At 40.3% G+C, this 20,282-nt stretch overlaps 1 protein-coding gene across 2 annotated transcripts in view; it reads left to right on the plus strand.

The window, feature by feature from the left end:
* Positions 1–20,282, plus strand: part of LOC126334552 (endoplasmic reticulum junction formation protein lunapark-A) — a 122,049-nt gene that overhangs the window by 79,941 nt on the left and 21,826 nt on the right. Inside the window, exon 1 of one of the 2 annotated variants that reach the window (XM_049996926.1) lies at positions 15,351–15,404. The exons of the other annotated variant lie outside the window; for it this stretch is intronic. The gene's annotated coding sequence lies outside the window, so the exon portion shown is untranslated. Of the gene's footprint in view, positions 1–15,350; positions 15,405–20,282 lie in introns of those variants that run through there. 2 annotated transcript variants of the gene reach the window in all.

Consider the following 20,282-nt stretch of genomic DNA (forward strand, 5'->3'; position numbering starts at 1 on the left):
GGAAGCAAGACTGAAGGAAAATAAAGACTTGTTCATAGGATTTGTCGACCTGAAAATAGCATTCTCGTCAGATGTTCTAAGCGCTGCGAAAAATAAGGATAAGCTATAAGGAAAGACAGGTAATATACAATATTTACAAGAACCAAGACGGAACAATAAGAATGGAAGACCAAAACCGAAGTTCACGGATTAAAATAGATGTAAGAAAAGGCTGTAGTCTTTAGACGCTGCTTTTCAATCTGTGCGTCGAAGAAGCAAAGACGGAATTAAAAGAAAGGTTCAAAAGACGTATTAAAATTGAAGGTGAAAGGATGCTGGCGACATTACTATACTCAGTGAAAGTAAAAAAGAATTACAGGATCTGTAGAATGGAATGAACAGCCTAATGAGTACATAATATGGATTGAGAGTAAATCTAAGAAAGACGAAAGCAGTGAGGAGCAGCAGAAATAAGATCAGCGAGAAACTTACCATCAGGATTGGTGATCGCGAAGTAGATCATGATCAGGGAGTCTGCTACTTAGTCAGCAAAACGGGCAAGGACGACATAAAAAGCAGACTAGCAGATTCTAAAAGGACATTCCTGGTCAAGAGAAGTGTACTAGTACCAAACACAGCTCTTAGTTTTAGGAAGAAATTTCTGAGAATGTACGTGTGGAGCACAGCATTGTATGACAGTGAGACATGGACTATTGGGAACCGAACAGAAAAGAATAGATGTATTTAAGATGGGGTACTAAAGAAGAGCGTCGAAAATTGGGTAGGCTGACAAGTTAGGGAATGAGGAAGATCGCCGCAGAATCGACGAGAAAGGAATATATGGAATACACTGACAAGAACAAGGGACATGATACGAAATCTGTTAAGATACCAGGGAATAATTTTTAATAATTTTTGTCTTACTAGAGGAAGCAGTATAGGGTAAAAACAGTAGGGGAAGATAGAGATTGGGATACATCGAGCAAATAAGTGAGGCCGTGTTTTGCAAGTGCCCCTCTGAGATAAAAAGGTTGGCACCGGATGGGTATTCGAGTCGTCAGATTGATGAATCACAAGCAACAAAAAAGAAGAAAACTAGTACGACGTGGTATTTATTTGGACATGGCTACAGAAGTCCTCTCGTGCTTCCACACAACAGCTGATTGGTTAATTCAATTTCCCATGAGGGTAAAGTGTTAAACTAAATACTCCCTTGCGCGTACTCTCCCATCGGAGAATCAAGTCTTCCCTCGTGTGTGTGTGTGTGTGTGTGTGTGTGTGTGTGTGTGCGCGTGCGTGCGCGTGCGCGCTGTTTGTAGCGTAAGTTAGTTTAAATTGTGTGTAAGTCTAAGGACCGATGACCTCAGCAGTTTCGTCCCTTAAGAATTCACGAACATTTGAACTTTTAAATGCTCCCATTTCGGAGATTTCAAGTTTAATAAGTGAAATTTAAAATCTGATGATGTTAATCCCTCATTAGTAATACTTGTTAGTACTGGTTTTAATGCAATATGGAGGAAATGTCATTATGCATCCTGTACTTACATTTACTTGCACGGTTATGTTATCGTTATTCTTGTGTCTGTGAGCCTTAGGCTGCAGTCTTTCGTGCTCCACTGTTGTTTCTGTGCACTGGTTTACTTTGGTTAATTGTATGTTGCGAACAAATGAGATTTATTATTGTTATACTGGAGGTGGCTTCCTATTAAATGAACTATTTTGTTACTGTAAATCAATAGAATGCACAATATATCCATCTCTGCTACAACTGTCGTAAAAATGTTCTGAAATTATTTCTGTTATCAAAAATAATGAAGTCACCGTACGTAATGCTTAAACAACCTCAAACTTTGCAGTGGATTTTTCGTGAACTTTTACCTGTCCAAAAAATTTTTCGTAGCAAGATTTCCTTTTGAAACATGACAGTATTTTAACTTTGACACTGTTAAAGTTTACAATATTAGCAGCCCGCGTCCGCATGTGAAACACAACGTAAAATCTGCTGCTTGTTGTTAAGAAATTATTTTTAAATTCACTTCTTACCTGACCGCGGCATGATTGCCTTTATCATCAGATTTGAATCTGCCGCGGCGGCGGCTCGTTCCGCCGTGTCCCAGCTCTACACCACGAACTCTGCTTAAAAAGCTAGGAATGTCTTAAATATATGGGTAAAATACCAGGCAAGCTTTCTAATAATACCATACGAATTCTCATTAAATAACTATATTTAAAACTCTAATAATAAGTTCACACACCTTTCTAAAGCGCCTTCTAGCTCCTAATGGCGTCCAGCTTACAATCTTGACAAATGAAAGCTACCTATGCGTTAAACAGCGTCACAGGTTCCTCCTCTCTACGTGACTCCAAGAAGACAACGACATTATTATTCTTACACTACTATTTATACAATGGCTGATTAGTTTTTCTTTATTAATTCTTTTCTGTGGCGGTTTCAGAACTCTCCGGCATAGATATTTTTTCACAAATCCACTACTGAATTCTTTACAAATACAAAATATAACTCAGTTGTCTCTATTTCTATTATTATTCAGAGTCCACAGACGTGATCAGTGCATACATATAAATAAAATTGTAATTGCATAGCTATAAAGCATGTTTTACCAGGAAACGTTATAAGTCACAGCGGTACCGATATCGGTGGATTCCGACGATGACCGACATTGACCGAAGACTGTGAGAAACTGGTAAGTTTAGCCCAAGAAAAAGTGAGATTATGGCATCCTGAAGAGGAAAGAAATCATCGGAATGTATTTGGAACCTGTGGACTGAAATTGCCAGTTTACTGGAAACGAAAAGTAGGCAAAACTTTTACCAGAAATGTTAAACCGTTAAACCTAAAATATGTATTTATTTATTTTCAAGTGAGAATGGTGGTGGATCTTACGCTTTAAGTCCCTTTAGTGGAAATTTTTGTGGCTATAAGTGGGGATTAGCTGTGTACAAATTATTATTACTGTTTACTGTCGTTTTTATACCAGTAGGGTAGTCTTTTTGTTTTGTGAAGCCGTTTGCAGACGTGGTGTATGTGTTTCCACAGTTCAGTGCTTTAGGTGTTTAGAGTATCTTACTCTAAACTTAATGCGTGTCTTTCACACGTATGCTGAATGACAGTCATTGAAGGTTGAGTTATGCGTGCACAGTTGCAAATAAATACAGCAAACGGTGTGTTTATAGCCTAATCTTGCTTTCCGAGGTCACTACGAATCAGCTCGAGCATGTAGCAGAACGTTTCACCCTTCGTCTTACATATTCGTAAAACTTATCTGGTTATTCTGATAACTAATTCCACTGTACAGTGGTCGCCACATTCTTTTTGAGACAGGTGTAACTCACTCACATGCATTTGACGACTTTCTAATAACTAAAGCCACAATAAGCTCTCGTCTCCAAGACGAGAGCCGTCATGGTATCCACCCAACACTAGGAGGTTAAAATCTAACTTGCTTCATACATAGAATGGATTGTAACCTAACCTCTACGACCCCGTCCAAAATTGGTGATCGAACGCACTGTGACCAAGCTGTCGGCCGAAGTTATTGGGCGACCTCTGGCAATAACGTCTGACGAGCGTTGTCGGTGCCTTTGTGAACGCAGCCCTTCACTGTAAATCGAAGTGGGTTGCGTCATATGCGTTATGGGGGATTAATTCTGCAGAGGGAGGCACTAAACTTGTTGGCCTCCAGGGTGCTGTTCGACATGTATATGATTTTCTGTTAGCAGATTTTTCGTAGTGTGTTGTTACATCCTAAAACTTTTGTCATATATTTGTAAACTGTGCATCAGGTTCAGCAAGTACAAAATTTCTATGATTCTCCCTGGGAGAAACCGATAACGACTACAGTCACTGCCCTGCCTGTTTACATTTACGTAAGTTAAGCAAAAGCTAGTCTTCTCATGCCACCGTGCCTAAGTGAAAGCAATAGTCGGCTCTTGGCAGTAATAGAAATCTGAGCTGTATGCTGAACATCGTCGCCGGAATACAGTCACAGACCTTACGTTTCAGATGTTCCTGACTGTTCCCCAGACAGTTTTTTCGTTTTCCTTCTGTACCATAGCCTCAGTAATATTGCACCACTTTAACTACAAGTGGTTTAAGTTGCGGTAAAAATTTAAACTACTTTTCTGTGTGCCCCTGAGAAACTTTATTTTGTGTGTGAAGTTTTCGCTGTTTGGTCTCTGATAAACTGCACTTGTCATTGTGCAACAGCTCTCTCAGCCAGATCCTTTTTACAGCAGTTAAGCCATTGGCTTGAGTTACAGTGTTCGAATTTCCGTCCGACTATCCTGTTTCACGTTTTTCGTGGTTCCCATATAGTCTCTAAATACTGCTTCTCGGCGAACCGTTAGACGCTAATATTTCCTATAGAATTTTCGTTTTACGTCTCAGTAGTCGTATGTGAGCAATGACCGTAATTGATAGTTAAATAGCAGTTTAACTTATTCATATAGAAGCAATACTACGTGTAATGACATTATGCAGGGTTAATAGCACATTTGCAGCGACTCCTGGCTCTTCCTATTTCATTACCAGCCACAACCCCAGCCACCTCCTCGTTAACGTGTGAAGCATGTGGTTCTTGCCGTGAGTAACCTGGGACGCTTCAGTACAGACTTAACAAATTTTCAGTTGGATATAAATTTGTTGTGACTGCCCAAGGAGCTGTTTCTGGCGTCATTCTGTAGCAATATACATTGTTTTTACTCTTTTGGTTTTTAAGGTTTGATACGGGACCTCTCCTGAATTTGTTTCCTTGCCCAACCCTTCTCAATTTGTTTCCTTGCCAAACCCTGTTCAGTATGTCAGATGTCGCGGGTCGGAGAAGTAAACAAACTTCCTTATTTTTGGTATTTCTTCTTCTATGGATATATGTGTCGAGCTAGGCTAAAGTAGTCGCCATGAGACTTTTCCACTGAGCTGTAAATTTTCAGTCACCTACATAATCCAGGATTTGTTGTTGTATCGTCGAAAGTCAGTAAGTAAAAGTTTTTTCAGTGCATCCGCTGTTGTCGGACATAGAACGCAAAGTTAAAAATTATCCCAGTTCATTTTGTAAGTCTCTTAACATATTTGTTGTGCTTGTTGCACGGCATCATCTGATTCTCGGGAGGCCAGTAGGAGTTGTGAGGTGTATGGAACACTCGTATATGGTAGACATAATGGGAAAATCTCTACCACATACGGTACGAAAATTCCGTTAATTGTTGTTGTAGCTTCGAGTAAAGAGAGGCACACTGGAACAGTTGCCGGTGGCGTGACTTGACGTTATACCACGACGTGAGTCCACATCTTGCCACACTGCAGACTCTGAATCTCGCTTTTTGTGAGATGAACAAAAGTAACATAAAATTCTACGGAAAGATCAAGCGTTACTAAACAAGGAACGGACCTGCCCCAATTAAGCAATAACGAATACAGTGTACTTGTACCTCACACTAACAAAATTCCATGGGAAGAACAACGTGATAGCAGGGTAAGTAATCAAAACAGAAGTACTTAAAGCCAAAAATTTAAGACGAGTGCGGTAAAAGTAAATACAGATAAAGAGAACTACCAGCAGAAAGACGACCTGCATCTACGTCTACATCTACTCGATTACTCTACTATTCACAGTGAAGTGCCTGGCAGAGGGTTCAATGAACCAACTTCGAGCTGTCTCTCTAGCGTTCCACTCTCGAACGCCGCACGGGAAAATCGAGCATTCTAATTTTTCTGCGCGAGACCTGATTTCCCTTATTTTATCGTGATCATTATTTCTCCCTATGTAGGTGGGTGCCAACAGAATGTTATCGCAGTCGGAGGAGAAAACTGGTGATTGAAATTTCATGAGACGATCCCGTCACAACGAAAAAGTCTTTGTTTCAATGATTGCCAATCCAATTCACGTATCATGTCTGTGACACTATCTCCCCTATTTCGCGATAATACAAAACGCGCTGTCCTTCTTTGTACTTTTCCGATGTCATCCGTCAGTCCCACCTAATGCGGAACCCACGTCGCACAGCAGTACTCCAGAATAGGGCTGACCAACGTAGTATAAGCAGTCTCTTTGGTAGACCTGTTGCATCTACTAAGTGTTCTGACAATGAATCAGTCTTTGGTTTGCTCTACCCACAACATTATCCATGTGATCGTTCCGACTTATATTATTTGTAATTGTAATCCCTAAGTATTTAGTTGAATTTACAGTCTTCAAATTTGTGTGACTTATCGCGTAATCGAAAGAGGAGGGATTTAAAGTTAATAATGATTAAAGTACGAAAGAACTGAAGCAGATAGACATAAATCGACATAACTCTTAGAAGACGGCGTCAAATGCGTTATCTTTGTTGTGTAAATACTATGCATCCTTACAAAGCTGGATGAGCGAAAGTTTCGTGAAATTGTACTTCAGTGCATTAACCAGAATATGTGTCTTTAAACCCGTACCATTGTTCTTTGATGCTATCAAGACATCGATTAAGTTCAAATCCATAGCTCCCTCACCTTCATATTTCAGATCATTTCTTTTCTAGTTCGGTCATTCGCTATGAGGCTATATATGCAGCGAATTGATCTTCTACTTACATAACATTTTGACTCGCCGGAATTCGATCACTTCGTTGTTAGTTCTTGTTTTGAATATTTTTCGATCTATACTGTTCTTGTTCCAGTAATGTTACATATGGACTTTTCTGGACTGTCAGTATATTCGAAAGCTTTGCCACTACCTCCATCCTTCTTTGTGGTGAGTTATAATCTTACCTTCTTCAGGCAGTGAGAACTGTGTTTTGGGCGTCATTTCTTGTATAATAATTTCTGACTTAAATCTCGTATCACGGAAACTCTGAAATTTCACACAAAGGGGGCGTGTTTGAAGGCATACGGCTTAAAGTACTCCTTCAGTGCTAGTAAACAAATACCTGCTACCTAATCGCACTATTTCCTTTAAAAATGATTGATTTTCAGATGAAATAAGCCATGCTTTACAGATGAGACCATTTCCCACACCTAATTTGGAAAATTCTGAACTTCCACAAGTACAAGAAAGGAAGCGTGAAACACTCGCACGACCACATTGCCTCATGCTAGAATGAAGCGAATAAGAATTGTTAGTTAGGTCTCGTTTACGCTATTTTGCAAACTGTTTTTCAGGACAGTGATATGGTATGAATTACGAATGAGGAAAATTTACTCTGCTAGATGGTAACTGAAACTTAAATGGAAATAAATCTTGCACGCAAAATGACACATCACTATTTACGGTTAAACTCTTATGCCAATGCAGTGCCAACAAAATTGTGTCCCCGGTGACATTAAATTTAGAACAGCGGCGTGACAATAATAGATATATTTCTATTGTCACACCGCTGTTCTAAATTCTCCTGTTGTGCGCGTTCCATCATTCTTATATCGACTGCGACCTTTACGTATATATAGGGTGTATTATACTTAATGACATAAACGTATACATTTGAAAGTACACGATACTAGAAGCAAAAAGAGTCTCAGTAAACATAGGGTCGAAAATGAATACCTTACGAACTACGAGCAATTTTTCATCTTCGATACTGTGAAACAAAGTTCTTTGCTTTCCATATTTTGGGAAGTGGTGGTATGGACCGAAAGAAGAAAAAAATGTCAAGCAAGCATGTGCTCTAAAACGCATACCTTAAAAGCTACGAGCACTTGATCATTAGACGAGTTGTTTCAAAGTAGCAAAGATGAACAAATGCTCATAGCTCTTAAGGAATGCATTTTAGAGCACATGTTTCCTGGACTTTTATTTCTTGTTTTGGTCCATACTACCAGTTCCCAAAATATGGAAAGCAAAGAACTTGCAGTAGAAGAGATTTGTTTCTCAGTATCGAAGATGAAAAATTTCTCGTAGCTTTTAAGGTATGCATATGATAAATGGCGTATAGTAGCAGAATAATGCCGCATTGTCTTATGAAACAGAACGCTACCAGTAGAGCTGCCAACAAACGATATAGAGGGAAAAAAGCGTTTACCGATCTCCACGCAAAATAGACATTGTGTTCTCACGTTGTTAGCAAGCGCAAAAGATTAGAAACACGCAATTATCAAACCTAATCGCGAATAAGCAAAGCTGCATTTTAGTATAACTATCAATATCCACCTTTAGTGACGTTATTCTGCACCAACTCGTCTAAGATGCTTTCAGCCACAAAACATTAAGAGATTATTTATTGAATATAAACTGGGAGCCTCCCATTTGTATCTCAGTGTAATATCTTTACGAAACAGCATAAAAATAAAAAGCTGAGGGGGAGAGAGAGATATTTATAAATTCGTTAAAAAACCGAAGAAGTAATTTATCGCTAATTTAAATTTCAGGTTGTATTTGTATGACAGTTTGCGTGATCGTCCCGCGTTATTTCTTTTGGGTAAGCTCAGAATGTGAGCCCACGATATGATTTTGATTCAACTTAAAACATTGCGATCTCGGAACTGGACAGGGCGGGAGAAAACTGCATAATGTTTTGTTAAGGGTTACGTTACCCGGATAACTGTAATCTGAGTTAAATGAGTTGACATCCAAAGTTGCGACGTAGCCGCGACACGTACGGTCTGCAGGCGGCCACCGCTGCGTTCCGCTGTCCATGGCGACAGAAAATCGCTTAGAGGTCTGTCTCCTATAAAGATCATACGAAAAATATAAAATTTACATGTGATATAGATTTACATTCCCTCTCTAACCATGTAAAAAATCATAATTTTTGTCTAGGGCAGGAGTGAGTTTAATTTTTCTGAAATGAGTGGAATTTTCACGTCCTGGAAACGTCTCGAACTTACCACACCACACGTCTAGAACTATTGAACTCAATAAATGCTTTTTCCGTTGATGATCCTAAGAATTTCGCAAGGCAACGGAGCTTTCCGAAGTTGCAGATTACAATGGACTTTGCTATCTGTAAGCTAAAGAGGACTCTTCTTTTTTTTACTATTCGGTTAGAAATTAACTCGTAATACGTATGAAATTTGAGTATGAATATCTCCTATAATAGCCACGTAAATTCGTGTATGTTATAGATAATTTTAACATTTTGAGCATGTCGAAAATCTCTTCCTTAATTTATTTAGGAAAGTAGTTGCGCTTTTTCTTGAAATGGGAGAACTTTTCGTGCTCTGTAAAGTTTCGCACTTCAGGATGCGCAAGGGCAATGGTTTGTTCAGTGGAAGTGGCAACACAGTGAAAGGAGACAATGCCAAACCTCGTTGGTTTATTGGTGGTGTGTGCTATCTGCGAAATCCCAACTACAGAGTTGGTCCTTCGAATCAGATTATATCTGACTACGAAGATTTCACTGGTTGTAAACGCTGTACGCAACGGCCGTGCCTCAAAGTGAACACAGCTGCGTGTGGATCACAACTGAAGAAGGGAACGCGTTTCAGTAGTAACTTTTTGATATGTTGTAACTCCACTTATACGTATCTTTCATTCCTTACCTAGAGGAGCATCAGTGGTTACATGGAGGTTGTAATATTCGGTTGTAATATTCTTTAGTGCGTACGCTGGACTGAATGCTGTTGGGGAAAGCTGTTTACTGTATTACTTTTGGAGGGGAGGGGGGTGCGGGGGCACATTCTACTAGTTAGGAATTTATTTGGAGGGAATTATCAGGGCCAGGGAAAATCGGGTGGCTGTAGCTGGACTGTCGCGACAGCGGGGAAATGCCGCAGTACAATTAGAAGCACGGCGTGGCGGTAAGCCTGCCATCGTTCCGCGGAGGCGCCTGAAGGCCTCGCTCGAGTCCGGGCTGTTCCTATAAATACAGGCAGGACACGCCCAATGTCTGGATTTACATGAGCGCCAGCGCCGGCCAGACGCCGCCTGGCATGCCTTGCCGCTATCGCCAGAACGGGGCCGTCTGCCCGCCGCAAATAAAGAACCGCCAGATTTTAAGGAGCAGTCTGCTGGCAAATCTGGGCGGAGGCCAGAAAACTGCCCTTTCGCTGTACCGCCACGTTTGAAATTGGTAGCGCTACCTCTTCTCCTATGTTGCTACTTAGGAACTGTAATTTGTTTTGACTTAATAGCAGCTTGACTATTCATCAATTTAGGGTATTTCACTGAACAGAACCAATTTTGGTACAGAATGAGAAGCAGTTACTTAGAACAAAGAAGAAACATCGTTTTAATAACCATCGTAAATATACATTAGGCAACACACCTCCGACCTGTAACGATTTAAGATAAAAATATTTTTTAGATAAAAATATTTGAAAAACATTTATAAAAAGTATTTTACAACAATAATGTTACAGTAATGGAACATCAGTAAATTTTATTGGTTAAACGAAACCGTTTAGGAAACAAAATAGTATAACTACCGATTTTTATATAGATGAGTGTCGCTTTCTAATACGTATACAGCAGGTGGTCTGTACATCTCAGACCTGGAGTCTCCTGGTATACGTTTTATGTCGATGGGGAAATATAAATTAAACTTTCCAGTACTGTAGGCCTAATGCTTTCACAGTAAGCAGGGTGATAAAACTGCCACTACCGATGACATCTTACGAAATCCGCAATGTTATGTCGGGCCTTCAAAAACCCGCGAGGTTTTCATATTCCTTTGCTTGCTAAGCGCAAACTTTTAGTCGTACAGAAAAAAGAGCATTCTTGTAGGAAATTTAATCTAGTTAAATTTTGTTCTGGGGACGTTTACGCTGGAGGCCGTAGTTGTAGACTTATTCAAGAAAAAAGGTACGAAAGCGATCTTCATATGCACCCCCACAGTCAGCTTGCACCGTTCAGGATTTTTATCTTATTTATGACACTCTCTCCTACAACTGTACAAAAATTTGCGACAGCACGAATTATTTCCCACATTTGACCTTCATTGATTGGCCTTATTACGCCAGCGGCTTAGTCCAGCACTTAAATTATGAAGTTGACGTGTGTGTAAATTTTGTCGAACAGTTGAGTGAATTTTAACAGCACAAAATAAAAAAATTGCATCTTTGTGTTCATCAGGTATTTGGACTAAGGGCTAAGTTTGGATCGAACTGTTAACGTAACTATTTACAGAGCAACGTTTACTAATGCCGTTTCTCCTTCATTACTCTAGCGTGCACTTTTAAATTAATAATGTTAACGAAATAGCCGACTATGTTGTTGGCGTCATGGCCCAATCAATAGAGACCAAAAACGATCAAATATTGGTGATCATTCCTATAATCAGAAATTTTTGTACAATGGGAGGAGGGAGTGCTACGAACAACATACTAAAAATCCTGATTGGTGACGTGGAGAGTGTTGTTAGAGGTACGTTTGAAGGTCACTTTTGCACGTTTTCCTTGAATAACTCAAAAACCTTGACCTTCAGCGGAAACGTATCCCGGCTCAAAATTTAACTACATTATATTTCCTATAAAAAGGCCCTGTTCATTTTTTTCTATAATAGTTGTAGTTTACGCGTAGCGAGCGATGGAATATGAAAACATCGTGCGTGGCTTATGAAGGCCAGATATAACTTGGTGGGTCGCATAAAACGACGTCGCTAGATACAGCTGAAACACTCTGAGTAAGGAAACAGATTGTAGAATTTTATGCTGTTCTTTATGACGAGATTAAGGGCACAAATAGCACAGACTGAATTTTCTACTGTGATTTTATAATCATCGGTAGAGATGGTCGAGGCCATTTTTTGTCTTTGCTTAAAAAAAAAGGCAGAATCTGAGCTGCTATTAGGCCGTTGGTTATCGTATTCATTCGTAAACTAGATAAGAACGATATGGATAATAACGAGAAATGTTGTAGCAGATTTGTAAATTGTAGAGGAATTAATATAAAGACATTGGATCACGGCCAAGATGTTTTGTTTGTACATCGTAATTGTCAAATATTACGTACTGTTACTGGGAATATGTCACTTCGTGTATATTGATATTGTTCGTGTTAGAATATGAGATGGTAGCGAACAAAATCCCTTTATCAGGTGGAAACTGTTGTGAAGGCACTAGTAGCACAGGAAGAAGTTAAGAACCACTATAAACTTCACGCTAGAGTTCTAGTATTTACTAGAACTTCTGTTGTATCAGTGGAGATATTCTCTACGCAGTTGATTGTATGGGGATGTTAGTTATCCGCTGAAAACTCACCCTGCTCTTTCCGAATAGAATTTTTCAATTGAGACAGAATGTCAGATTAGTGTCAATTGCGTCATATACGCCATGCCATAATCCCTTAGATACGCTACTGGGTTTTGAATCGGTACTTCGAGCTGCTTCACATAAATAGGGTGCGCAGTGGTAAGGCACTGGACTCACATTTGGGGGGGTGGTGGTCCAAACCTCTGTCCGACTATCCAGCGCTACGTTTTCCGTGGTTTCCGTTAATCTTTTGAGGTCAAAACATTATGTACGGTTACCGTAGTTATGATGTGTGATGTTTGAACAGGTCACAGTTGGTTTCCTTCGCTGCCCTTCTCCAATCCGTACTTGAACTCGTTCTAATGACCTCATTCACTACGGGGCGGTAAAACTTAATTTTAATTCCTTCCATCCAGCTTTGTGTGTCTTGAGTTGGATTTCCTTCTGTCGAGACATTCCTTCGTATTCATCTACACGTGAATGGTAGTGTTACAAAACTGGAAAACTAGACTATCGCCAAATTCTTCATTCACTCGGGTCAGCTGTGAATCCAGGGTAAGCATTTGTCAGATTATTTCTGCTGGTGTGGACTACGTCCACCAAAGGAAAATCTTGTAAGTAGTACTAAAATTGATTCTATTCGCCCCAGTTAAACTTGCTCTCGACACTGAAAATGACGTCATCGCACCTCAGTTTAGAGCAACCCATCCTGGCGTTATCATGAGCATCATTGAGGTGTGGTTAACGCGGAAGTTAGATGCAACGTTTTAGAAAGTGTATTCGTAGATGCGAATGTGAACTACCATCGGCTGTATATTGGAATGACAATTAAAATTTGTGCCTGAACCGCACTCTTCCGGCTTTAACCGCCTCGTCATTCTGCCCGCGAATTAAGGCCAGACCCAAACTCCCATATGTCGCTGTTCATGTGTCACAACATGCACTTATACGTTACGTGTATTCCCATATAGGAAGGACATATTTATTGTGAGCCAGGGGCCTGGTATTGACGAATAAATACGAAATACGAGTGCCTATATTATTATTAACAATTACAATACAGTGCTCCTCACATTGCATTGTTCGCTGCGTGATCAAAAGTATCCGGACACCCCCAGAAACATAAGTTTTTCATATTAAATGCGTTGTGCTGCCAGTTATTCCATATCAGCGACCTCAGTAGACCTTCGACATCGGGAGAGAGCTGAATGAAGCGTTCCGCGGAACTCACGGACTTCGAACGAGGTCAGGTGGTTGGGTGTCACTTGTCATACATCTGTACCCGAGATTTCCGCAGTCCCAAACATTCCTAGGTCCACTGTTTCCGATATGATAGTGAAGTGGAAACGTGAAGGGACACGTACAGCACAAAAGCGTACAGGCCGACCTCGTCTGTTGACTCACAGACAGCGCTGACAGTTGAAGGGGGTCGTAATGAGTAATAGGCACACATCTATTCAGACTATCACACGGGAATTCAAAATTGCATCAGGATTCATTGCAAGCACTATGACAGTCTGGCGGGGGGTGAGAAAACTTGGATTTAATGGTCGAGCGGCTGCTCATAAACCATACATTACGCCGGTAAATGCCAAACGACGCCGCGCTTGGAGCGTAAACATTGGACGATTGAACAGTGGAAAAAACGTTGTGTGGAGTGACGAATCACGATACACAATGTGGCGATCCGATCGCAGGGTGTGGGTATGGCGAATGCCCGGTGGACGTCATCTGCCAGCGTGTGTAGTGCCAAGAATAAAATTCGGAGGAGGTGGTTTTACGGTGTGGTCCTGTTTTTCATGGAGGGGGCTTGCACCTCTTGTTGTTTTGCGTGCCATTATCGCAGCACAGGCCTACGTTGATGCTTTAAGTACTATCTTGCTTCCCACTGTTGAAGAGAAATTCGGGGATGGCGACTGCATCTTACAACACGATCGAGCGCCTGTTCATAATGCACGGCGTGTGGTGGAGTGGTTACACAATAACATCCTTGTAATGGACTGGCCTGAATAATACAAAACACCTCTGGGATTTTCTGGAACGCCGACCTCGTGCCAGGCCTCAACGACTGACATCGATACCTCTCGTCAGTGAAGCACTCCGTGAAGAATGGGTTGCCATTCCCCAGGAAACCGTTCAGCACCTGACTGACCGTATATCTGCGAGAGTGGAAGCTGTCATCAAGGCTAAGGGTGGGCCAACACCATATTGAACTCCAGCATTACCAATGGAGGGCGTCACGAACTTGTACTTCATTTTCAGCCAGGTGTCCGGATACTTTTAATCACATAGTGTACTTCTTAATAACACAGGCACTGCTTTCTTTCTTCTTTTTTTTTGCAGTGTTTTCGCTTACTATAAAAAATTTTCTAACCCAACCAACGGTCGCTGGCAGCTTCAATTCCGACGCTATTTAAGATGAACACACCTTTTGTGTCTCTTAGTTTGCCAATCATTTTGGCCGACATAAGAATAATTTATGTCATACCGAATTGGACGTGTTTGAATATTTCCCCTTATCCTGGACTTGCCTTCAAATGATTTCCACCGTTTGATGCACTTGAGTAATCGCCTTGTGTCCCAACACTTTGACTAGAATGATTTCATGACACGCTCATGGGATTGCTGCGATCTCGGGAAGCAGTTTCTTAATGCGCAGAGAATTTGTCAGCAAATGAGAGATGCGCTAAATCCTTAGTAGTTCTGAATGTTACTTATACATATAATCTATTGTAAATTCAAGGGTTTAACAAATTGATGGGCTAATTCTGAACTCCATTGTAAGAATTTTAAGCAGATTAAAGATGTAGATAAAAAATATAACTGTTCCAGTATTTATAGCCTTGCTATCGCTCCTGCTGCAGTGGGAACAATTCAGATCTTACCTGTAGTAAGCAACATGTTGTACATACGTCTGTAATTTAGTGGCGTTGAGCATTTTAGTTAAACCTGTTCACTACTTTGGCGTGCTTGTCTGTCTCCTTGCAATGGTGCGGCAAATAGTGTCCAATAGTAAATCAGCCCGGAGCAGACCAAATCTTATGGTGCAAAGGTGGAGTAAGAAGACAAATGAGTACAGTACGCAAGAGGGCTGAAAGGAGTATCACATTCGGCATACCGGCGGTAGTAATGCCTGCAGCGATGTGATGAATAAGATAGGACGGTGGGCGGACAGCTTTACACACAATGAAATGTATGTAACTCGTGGGAGTGGCGATCGACTCGTGACGCGTGTCCTTGTGTACAGAGGGACAGTCGTGGCGCACGATTCTGTGCGTGCAGCGTCGGTACAAGTAAAGCTGTCTGGGTGAGTGCTTGCAGCAAACCTGCTCGACACGAATGCGCGCACTTAACGCACATGGACAATACCTGGATGTCGAGAAAATGTCTGAGTCACTGCGTTGTTTCTATGTTACACAGTATTACAGTCACGATCTATGTCACCCACCACAGTACGTTAGATGACGTGGTTTTCTTCATCTTAGGCCACGTATCGTAAATATTATTACTACAGTAACAGCAAAATTGCAAGTGTGCTATGTTCAGCATCTTTGTCTCCATTTCGAGGCACCAGCAGAAACCTCGCGCCATATTATCACACCCGTAAAAGGTAGATAAGGGTTCCTGTCCAATCTGTTATGTCATTAGGGACAAAGAACAAGATCGGATTGAACAAGATGCGAAATAAATCTACCGTGACCTTTCGAACGAACCATTTAATTATTCGCTAAAGTGGTGTAGAGAATCCACGGAAAGATAAGTCTGGATAACAGTGATCCTACATAATGTTGCTAATCCAGTATTTTAATCATAGTGCAGCCTCACTCTGTTCAGAACGCGCCCTACGTAGCAGACATCGCTAACGCACGTCTGTGCGTGCGTTGCATTCGATCCTGAAATAACCCGTTCGAATCTTGTTTTACTGCTATTAATTGCCTGTAAAATAAATAAATGTCATGTGACTAGGGCCTCCCGACGGGATGCAAGTCTTTCGATTTGATGCCACTTCGGTGAGTTGCGCGTCGATGGGGATGAAATGATGATGATTAGGACAACACAACACCCAGTCCCTCAGAGGATAAAATCTCCGACCCAGCCGGGAATCGAACCCGAGCCCTTAGGGTTGACATTCTGTCGCGCTGACCACTCAGCTACTGGGGGCAGACTTATGTGCCCTTGAGGATCAAGAAAGATAGCGGTAGTGCTTTGTTCCTGATCGCTAGACTTAGTGTCAGTGTCTTAGATGTAATTTCAAACTCCGCTATCTCATGAAGTGAGGCGGTGTGACACTGTTAATGGTGATCCGACCTCTTTCGATAAGAACAGGTTGTTTATCAGCTGCTCGTTTCACCCCCTCACCTTCTCTCATCAGCAAACGACTCTCTCTCTCTCTCTCTCTCTCTCTCTCTCTCTCTCTCTCTCTCACACACACACACAGAGACAGAGACAGAGACAGAGACAGAGAGAGAGACAGAGAGAGAGACAGAGAGAGAGAGAGAGAGAGAGAGAGAGAGAGAGAGAGTCAACGGACACACGGAAGGCACAACTCTCGACCTTCGCTAAGATAAGACGTAACTGGGTGTGAAGAAAGTAAATATGTTCCATATTAAACATTTCACCCACCAGTCGGGGTCTGACAGCAAACGATGCCATAAGAATCTTTCTTGTACTCTATTCACCCCACCGTAGTACTGCTGAGAATATGCTAGTGTATTATCGCGTCAGATATAGATTTATCGCTAAAACATTAAGCGAAATCACACGGTTTAGTAGATTGCACGCAGTCTCTAGGGTTCTCTCAGCATCCTTGATTAATAGTGTGCTCTTAGGTGTTAATCCGACTTGTTGATTCCATTTTTATGCGCGATACCCAGTCCTCTTCTCCAGATGCTACGAGATGTATTGTTACACGTACTTCTGCCTCGACTCAAAGCTGCTTCTGAAGTACTGTTGATGCTGCGCTGCGATTTATAACGAGTTCGATCGCCGGCGAGCGTTTAAAAACACAGAGAATGTGCGTTTCACAGAGTAACAGAGCGGTCTCAGAAAAACAAATGAGTGTCGAACGGCGTGGCGTGCGCCTGAAGCACTGTGTAATGACTTTTATTAGTGCAATAGGGTAAGCATTATAGCTTAGACTTCTGTATGCTAAGGCTCTTGACGAATAGACGCAAAAGAACCTGCGGGTGATCGTATTTCAGATGATTCTCCCAGAGATCCACATTAAGCTCTCGGTTTGTGGATTTTGGACACAACCAGTAAACACGATGCAGTCATATATGTTTGTTGCAGTTACGAAGAAGTCAGTCGTCAGCATCAGATTTTTAGGTTTACACAACAGTGTGGAAGAAGGAGCGGACTCCATTTTTATTATGTTGTTGAAGAATTCTTTGATTTTTCTGACACGTTCTCTATGATACATTACAATTATACAGGGTGTGCCAGGAGTAGTCATTATTCATGGATATGACAGGAAGCGAAAAAATCTAGTAAACATGGGCAAAATGTATTATTGTTATTATATATAATCTCCAAAAATATTACAGCTAAAACTGTAAAGTCTGAGACTATTGTGTGCAACATATTGATTGATATTCTGTCCAAGTTTTGTCTGAAAATGTGCATCGACAAACATTTTATAAGGATTTGAATTTTTAATTACCATTGTTTCTGTAATGTACCTTTCCTTGTAAAATAATCAAGCAATAAAACTGGAATTTCACAGTTTACATCTGCATAAGAGGCTAATAAAATATATGGTATAGTTTTTTGTTTAAGGTCATAATTGCTTTGAAATTAATTTTTCAGTTTTGTGTTACCCGAGACTGCTCTTTTTTTCTCAAATTTTAAAGATCTTTTCTCAGAGAAAAGCTAGTAGAAAAGTGCTGCAAAGGATTGTGCAGTAAGTAATTCTTAAGAAATAAGGCAAATTTTAGGATGTTAGCTTTTATAGTTCCTGAGAAAAGATACGTTGTAGATAAAAAAAGTCAGTTTATGGCAATTAGCATTTAACATTTAACATTTTTATTTCAATTTTTGACAATTGTGCTATACCTCAAGTGACTAATGCTGTCCGTATCCATATTCTTTATTCTTTTCCTCATCTTTCTGTAGCAATCTCTTCCTCCGTCTCCTTTGCCTAGCTAATTTTTGCATTTTTTTTCCTTCTGCGCCTGAGCTTTGTCCAGTCCACTTCATCGATGCCTCTTGAGTATACTCAGTGTGATTGCACTTGGATGGAGGCCTAATCTGTGTATGAACTTATGTATGTAGGTATACACTTCCACTATTGAACACTAGACAGGCGTCATATGCACTCTTCTTCACAACAACTGAGGACAAAAATACTGTTTTGGACAGCGCATCCAAATAAGGTGATTGTAGCTCTCATTTGTATTTGTGTTTCCCATGTACACATTTTTTCATCATTGGATAGGTACCTGAAAGTTGGTTTTATAATATCTGAACGAGCAAGTGGCTAATCATGTTTTGGGACGTATGGCTTTCCACTGGCTTCTGCCTGAAGATATTTGACCACGATATGTCACAAAGAGAATGTTGAGGGTTATCACCTGTGGAAAGTTTGTGAAAAAAGATTACCCACACGGATTGCTGCATTATTTATTTTCACACTATGCAAGTTATTCCTGAAAGCTTTTCCATAATATATTTGTAAAGTGTGAATTTAAGGAAATCAAAGTCTGTCAGTCTGTTAACACTTCTCAGTAGCTTTCCATCTTCTAAAAACCACATTGTAAACATAGGAACAAGCGAAGATAATCTTTCTCTCAGCTTATTCGACTCACCTGCAGTTTTTTTCGATTGTGTGAATGAAAAATTAACACACACACAATTTCTAGGGTAGAAAAGGTGTGGATCACAGCATAGAAAGAGTGGGCGTGGCATGTGTAGATGCATAAACAAACTTTTTTGAAACATATTTCTAGCCAGAATTCTATTAAGAATCAATCTAATAAACTACACAATTAAAAATAATTGCAGTTTTTCACAATTTTGCCCTACATCTGCCCTTAAGAGCTGCCAGCACTTCATCTTCGATACTGTGAAGCATGTCTCTTCTACAGTACAAGTGCTCGTAGCTCTTAATGTATGACTTTTAAAGCACATGTTTAGTACATTTTTTTCGCTTCGAATGATCTTTCCTGTCATATCCGCGAATTTTGGCCCTTCCTTGTGGTTCACCTGTAGAGTTTACTTTATTTTATTTGACCGTTAAAGCATTATTATTACTCAGTTTAAATTAATTATTGAGTACTACAGGGCTGGTATCTTGTTCTTACTATTTTTCTGTTTCTTTAGTGATGAATTTGTTCTCTTTGTAGCCTGTGACAATCTGGTCAATCTAGCTTAATTTGGCTGTGTCACAGGCTGTTATAGTGACTACAATTCGGTCTGTAATATTTTTATGTAGATCTTGGCTTGATTGTGTAGTGTAAACTGATTATTGTATAAAACTATTGGTTCAGATTATTTTCTTTTCTGCTGTTCTCTAATGTCTGATTGGAATCACAAAATCTATTTGTTTAGCAATTTTTGCTGATTTGCCTAACTGTGATTTCACTTTGATATATTTCGGAATCACTTTCTCGTAGTTTTTGATGAACCTTTGGGCAATAACTCCTTTCACACACTTTCTGAACGTGTATAAAACACTTACTACTTTGCGAGATAATGTTAACGTCACTTTACCCATGGTGATGGTGGCTGCACTCTGTTGCTGTGGTTTAGCCAGTATTTGGTGAAGTAGTGTCAAAATTAATTTATGCATGATGATTGTGGCTGCGCTCTATGGCTGTGGTTTAAATATCGTGAAATACAGCACAAGCCACTTTTTATATAATTTGATATATGCCCTAAGATGTATTTCGGCTTTTGACCGATTTTCAGTAGGTGTAATACATTTTATATCTTCATCAGTAGTAGGGTTTTTTCGACTGCACATATAACGTTACAGGAGCCCTGTACATAATTTCGGTAGCCAATATCTTTCCCAACTTGTACATTAATATTTAATTAATAGTTAGATGTCCTTTTATTCTGCAACTTGTTGCCCCTTGTTTTGCATTTGTATTTATAGCGCACACATTTTTAACTTCATTGATGGTCAGATGGAGCACAGTATTCGCCATGTGGCCTACTTGAGCGCGCGCGCGCGTATATATAT

This window comes from Schistocerca gregaria, chromosome 2 (genome assembly GCF_023897955.1).
Source record: "Schistocerca gregaria isolate iqSchGreg1 chromosome 2, iqSchGreg1.2, whole genome shotgun sequence".
NCBI lineage: Eukaryota > Metazoa > Arthropoda > Insecta > Orthoptera > Acrididae > Schistocerca > Schistocerca gregaria.